A 6818-nucleotide genomic window follows, 5' to 3' on the forward strand; every position below is an offset into this window, starting at 1 on the left:
ACCAAATATGAATGAGCAATGGTGACCTGATCCAGAAGAAGCTGGTAGGCTTTCTCTGAATCAGCATGAGGGCAGAAGTCACTAGGACCAGTCGTAATGCCAGGAGTCACGATGGCAGGAGTTCTTTGCTATGTGAAGATCAGCAAAGATGTAAGAACAGAGAAGCATGGCTAGCTATTCAAGTGCACAGATACTGTCTGTTTAGTCATACTCTCTATAAACATCACGTGAGTCTGAATCAGATGATATAACAAGAAATTGCTACTTCAATTCCCACACACTCATAGACAAATATATAATATATTTTAAGTAAATATAATATTTCCCTATAACTTTTCAAATATCCTTAGTGTTACTCATCGCTTCTCTCCTTCTGTATTGCTTTCGCTTCTCTCTCTGAATTAATGGATCTCCCTTCTTTTTTTTTCCATCTTCCTCTCTATATGAACTGAATCCAACATCCTCCTTTCTAGAGTTTCTACAACAATCAATGGTACCTTTTATTTAATGGTTCCTGTAATTATTCTGTGTTATAAAATCATATTAAGATCCATAAGCAAGAGAGATTATATGTCTTTTTGGGTCTTGGTGAGCTTGCTCTTCAATCTAATTTTTTGCTCTTTTTATTTACCTTCAAATGTAATGATTTCATTTTCTTTGTAGCTGAATAGAATTTCATAGTGTATATGGACCACAGTTTCATTATTCATTCATCACTTGAAAGACATTTGTGTTGCTGCCATCCCTCGCTATTTTTGATAGTGTGGAAACAAACATGGCTATACAAGTATCTGCAGTATTGAGCTCCATGCAATATCCTTAAGTCACTGACTTATTCTTCTTAAATGATCTAAAGAAAACTTTTTACCCAGAAACACTGTGGTCTTTAGTTTTGCAACATGTAATATACGAAATAGAACTGAGCATACAGAAAAAGAGCATAGTGAAAAATAAGTATAGTAGTTAAACATATGATGAACACACACGCACACCACACACACACACAAAAACATATATATATATATATATATATATATATATGTTTGTGTGTGTAAAATCTCATCACTTTTTTGTTCATGCAGGCATGGCATGTGAAATATTCTTTTTTGTTTTTTTTTTTAACTTGAGTATTTCTTATATACATTTCGAGTGTTATTCCCTTTCCCGGTTTCTGGGCAAACATCCCCCTCCCCCCTCCCCTTTCTTATCGGTGTTCCCCTCCCCATCCTCCCCCCATTGCCGCCCTCCCCCCAACAATCACGTTCACTGGGGGTTCAGTCTTAGCAGGACTCAGGGCTTCCCCTTCCACTGGTGCTCTTACTAGGATATGCATTGCTACCTCTGAGGTCAGAGTCCAGGGTCAGTCTATGTATAGTCTTTGGGTAGGGGCTTAGTCCCTGGAAGCTCTGGTTGCTTGGCATTGTTGTACATATGGAGTCTCGAGCCCCTTCAAGCTCTTCCAGTTCTTTCTCTGATTCCTTCAACGGGGGTCCTATTCTCAGTTCAGTGGTTTGCTGCTGGCATTCGCCTCTGTATTTGCTGTATTCTGGCTGTGTCTCTCAGGAGCGATCTACATCTGGCTCCTGTCGGCCTGCACTTCTTTGCTTCATCCATCTTGTCTAATTGGATGGCTGTATATGTATGGGCCACATGTGGGGCAGGCTCTGAATGGGTGTTCCTTCTGTGTCTGTTTTAATCTTTGCCTCTCTATTCCCTGCCCAGGGTATTCTTGTTCCCCTTCTAAAGAAGGAATGAAGCATTCACATTTTGATCATCCATCTTGAGTTTCATTTGTTCTAGGCATCTAGGGTAGGTAATTCAAGCATTTGGGCTAATAGCCACTTATCAATGAGTGCATACCATGTGTGTTTTTCTGTGATTGGGTTACCTCACTCAGGATGATATTTTCCAGTTCCAACCATTTGCCTACGAAGGCAAATGTGAAATATTCTTAATGCATTCTTACTTGCTACATATTAAAGGTAATAAATTTCTTCCTTCATTTTATATCATGCCTGAATTTACCAGATTTGCACTTATAAAGAGGTGAGTCCAATTTACCCATATTCAACAAATATTGCCTACCATTTTTTTAAACAGAGTATAGCCTAATTAGGTACCCAATGGATGAGTTTCTTCATATTGAACGCATCTGAAACATTTTGTGAGTGCTATAACATTTCATGTGTTACTTTTGCTCTCAGCACCCTGATCGGCATGATCTTGCACAGGCAAAATTATTACTTTGATGCTCAACAAAAATCTAATTACCGAAGGAATTGAAGGGGTTTGCAACCCATAGGAAGAACAATAATATCAACCAACCAGACCACCCTCCCCCTCCCCACATACGCAGAGCTTCCAAGGACCAAACCACCAACCAAAGAGTATACATGGAGGGACCCAGGGTTCTAGCCACATATGTAACAGGGGATGGTCTTGTCAGACATCAATGGGAGGTGATACCCTTGGTCGTGGGAAGTCTCAATGCCGCAGTGTAGGCGAATGCCAGGGCCAGGAGGCAGGAGTGAGTATGTAGGTGTGGGAGGAGCGTCCTCATAGAAGCAGGGAGAGGTGGATGGGATAGGGGATTTCCAGAAGGGAAACCAAGAAAAGGAAAAACATTTGAAATGTAAATAAACAAACTATCCAACAACAACAACAACAAAAGAAATCTAACTACAATAGTTTTTTAAAAAAGTGACCTCATGAGTTTTGAGAAACTCACTTTACAATATTGATAGAAATGACTAGTAGGTGGACAAGAATCCAGGTTGGAGAACAAAGACTCATACAGTTCGTAGAGGGGATGTTACAAATGGAAACAAAGCATCTACAGTTTTCTACCTGCTGCACACTGTTGCTTAGAGCTCCTATGTTTACATCCTATTTTGACAAGGAGAAATTTTTCAGCATGATGGAAATGATTATATGGATTGTGGAAATATTGTAAGATGAACTGGGTCTATGAACTCAGCAGTGCTTATAGCCAGAAATGAATGAGCTACTACTACAGCTATTAATCTTGGCTTACTTAATGAGGTCATGCATTAGTATTATCTTATTTGCATGACCAAATTTGTTCTTGTGTTGTATCTGTGGTTTGTTTTTTCCTTTGTATCTTGTTGTCTCCTTCAAGTTTTCTGTGGTTTACATTTTAATAATTATAGAATTTTTATACTTTGTCATTCCAGTCATAGTTCAGTCTTATGTATACCTATCACAATGCTATTTTAAATTATGTTAATTAATGTCATCTTCCTTCTACATTATTACTATGATACACTGACATTAGAAATTTGAATTTGGAGCATTTATATTGTAGCGATATAGGTTCAGAATATTATTGTCACCTCTTAACTCAAGATTTCGATTCTATATGAAGAAGTGAGTATATTAGCAAGGGAGGTTAATGCACGAGGAACATTACCTATGCATTCAAATAAACTCAGGAAATAAGATGACCAAGAGATAAATAGGTGAAAGGAAAGAACCCAGGAAGTACTGGCTCCAGTTACAGAGCTGCCATGCTTCCCAGATATTTAGTCTCTCTGTTCCTTTATTCAGGGTAAGATAAAACACGTTAAATATAATTCACTTACTGTTCTACAAGCTTTATCTGAAAACATTTTAAATCAGAAATGTTGGGTTGATCTTTTCAAAGAATATATAAATAAATACAGATATACACATTGTTTCCAACTAAAACATACAGCAGCCTTAAAAACAACATATTCTGACAGGAAGTGGAAAGAAAATATTAAATGTATCCACTCCTCCATGTGAAAGTTTCTTATACTAAAGAATGTATCTTAAAATTAGAATCTTGGATGTTGAAATGCCCTTTATTTTCTTTCAGGAAGTTTTTGTAGTTCTTATTTTCTTATATAATTTCAGTTAGTACTACAGCAAGTGAAGAAAGAGAATAGCGGTTGAGGCACACACAGGCCCTGACAATAACCGGTCAATTGAAAACAAATTACGGAATTAACAAATGGAGACATCCAGGAAAACAAATCACCAGAGATCTAATGAAGAATTTTTTTCCCCAAAAATGTTATGTGTTATCATGCAATTGAATGGTCTTCAAATGGTTTATACTTACACTGAAAAATGATTTGACAGGTAAGAATAATTTATAGATACCTTCAGAAAAATTCAAGCAGAAACTAAGAAAAAGGGTTGAGGTAGAGGCCTCACAACAGGCGAGCGAACCTAGAACTGAAAAACAAATGCATGAAAAACTGCATTAAAACTTGAGGGTTTTTTTTGTTTGTTCGTTTGTTTGTTTTGTTTTGCGACATGTTGGATTGAGTGCCATGCACAGGACCAGAGTAGTTCATTAAAAAAGAAGTGGGATGTGACCTGGGCAAACAATATAGAAGAAAAAAAAGAAAAAATACACATTTGCTTAATAAAGATAATGCTTTACTCATGCAGAAACGGATGCATGAGACCAGATTCACTGATCAATTCTGAATTAAGAAACTTTTTCTAAAACCATGGAGTTATCAACATTGAACAATATTTTCCTGTTTAATAGCCAAGTGAGGTGTTGATTGTTTTGTCATCTAGAAGATAATATTGTTTGTGTTTTTAATCTTTTTGATAGGAACAGAACCAGCATTGAATACTTACATAAGTAGCATCATGACCCTTGCAGAAGCTGCGATTTACCCTAATAATTCAATGGCTTCGATGTGTGAATGTTAGAAGCATTATCAATGAAACCAAAGACTTTATTAGTCTTTTTCTTATGAAAATTTGGCCCAATAATACAAGCTATCAATTTTATATTCTGATTCATGTAACTGTGCCTTAGCATTCAATTCATCTTTTCAAATATTTGTGTAGCTTTTAAATATTTCTTATTGATTATATTTGGAAAGAATATTCAAAGATACCTGGTGTTGATCAGAAGTTTCACATAGGATTTTCTTTTCATTTCAAGCTTAAAAAAATACAGTTTGCGAATACTCAAACAAGTTGTGTAGAAATGTATCAGTTTATTTTCTGCCATTCTTCTTTATACTTTGGACTTGTATTACTTAGTATTCTCTAGAGCCACAGAATTTATGGAATATCTCTATATACTAAGGGAATTTCCTGTGATGACTTACAATCTGTAGTCCTACTAAGCCAAAAATGCTCTGCTGTGAATGAGAAGTCCAAAAATCTACTAGATTTTTAGTTCCATGAGGCTAGTTGTTTCATCTGGCCTTCTGTATGAGTTGAAATCCTGAAGATCTGTTCCAACAGATGTGCTGGCAAGTAAGTGCAAGCCAGCAAAGAGCGAGTTTTCCTTCTCCCTTACGTTAACCTCAAGCAGAAGGTGTGGCCTGATTAAAAGTGTATAACACTATGCCCGGATCTGGAATTTACATAGTCCTAGACTGGCCTTAAACTCGGAGCTCTTATTTGCCTCAGACTCCTGGTCTATCTTGCCTACTCTAAGCTTTTCATGACCACTATGCCTCAATATCTCCATGTTAAAACCTCGGTCAGATGCCTGTATCTTCCAGCTTTAGGGTCAGGATCACAAGGGTGTCCTCCATTTCTGGATAGTAGTTCATTCCAGATGTAGTCATGTTGAGAACCAGGAATAGCCATCACAAACTCATTTTTAAAAAGTTGATTTAATGACAACTTTTTACTATAACCTTCTCGCATAGCAACAAACACATGTCTCAATATATATTGTATATTTCTTATTAGAGAAATATAAAGGGTACTGGAACCTTATAATTTAGATTTTAGAGTATTTGCTGCAAACATTTCCCTAGCATGTTGCCTAATAAAAATTAATAAGCAGTATGGAGTCAACAATGAGAATCCTCTTTTTCTGATAAAACATACTATTTGGCAAAATTTGTGTTGGGAGAACAGTCCTGCCACATAGTATGAATGCTTTCTAGCTGTCTGCATAGAATGCTTTCATGCTATATACACATGAGCTACAGTCAGAAGTCTGAAAATACCAACCATGAAACACTCATCGGTCTTGTAAGAAGCACATAACAACTGGTTAGTGATGTAGTTCCTCTTTTATGTTTGTTATTTTTAGTTATTATTGTTAGCTTTTTTCCAGTTAAAAATAATTCTCTCAAGATATTTAAATTTCCTCTTTTTGCTTCTGATGCCTTGTATACAAAAGTTACCTAGCCCCAGAGCTCCCAGGGACTAAACAACCAACTAAACAATATACATGGAAGGACCCATGACTCTAGCCGGCTATGACTTACTGGAATATGATAGGTCATATTTGGTTGATATCCCGGGAAGACTGTCCTTTTCTGTTAGAAAATAGAAGAGGAGTGGATCTGAGGAAGAGCAGAGGTTGAAGGTGGAAGGAGAAGGAGGAGGGGGAATTGTGGTTAAGATGTAATATATGAGAATAGAATTAAAAATAAAAAAAATATGTTTTCCTGGAATTCTTTCAGGGATTTTTGTGATTCCTCTCTATAGTCTTGTACCTGTTTATTTATGTTTTCCTGCGTTTCTCTAAGGGAGTTCTTCATGTCTTTCTTGAAGTCCTCCAGCATCATGATCAAATGTGATTTTAAATCTAGATCTTGCTTTTCTGGTGTGTTTGGATATTCACTGTTTGCTTTGGTGAGAGAATTGGGCTCCAATGATGCCATGTAGTCTTGGTTTCTGTTGCTTGGGTTCCTGTGCTTGCCTCTCGCCGTCAGGTTGTCTCTGGTGTTCTGCTATTTCTGACAGTGGCTAGACTGTCCTATAGGCCTGTGTGTCAGGAGTGCTGCAGACCTGTTTTCCTGTTTTCTTTCAGCCAGTTATGGGAACAGAGTGTTCTGTTT

The sequence above is a fragment of the Rattus norvegicus genome, chromosome 15 (genome assembly GCF_036323735.1).
Source record: "Rattus norvegicus strain BN/NHsdMcwi chromosome 15, GRCr8, whole genome shotgun sequence".
NCBI lineage: Eukaryota > Metazoa > Chordata > Mammalia > Rodentia > Muridae > Rattus > Rattus norvegicus.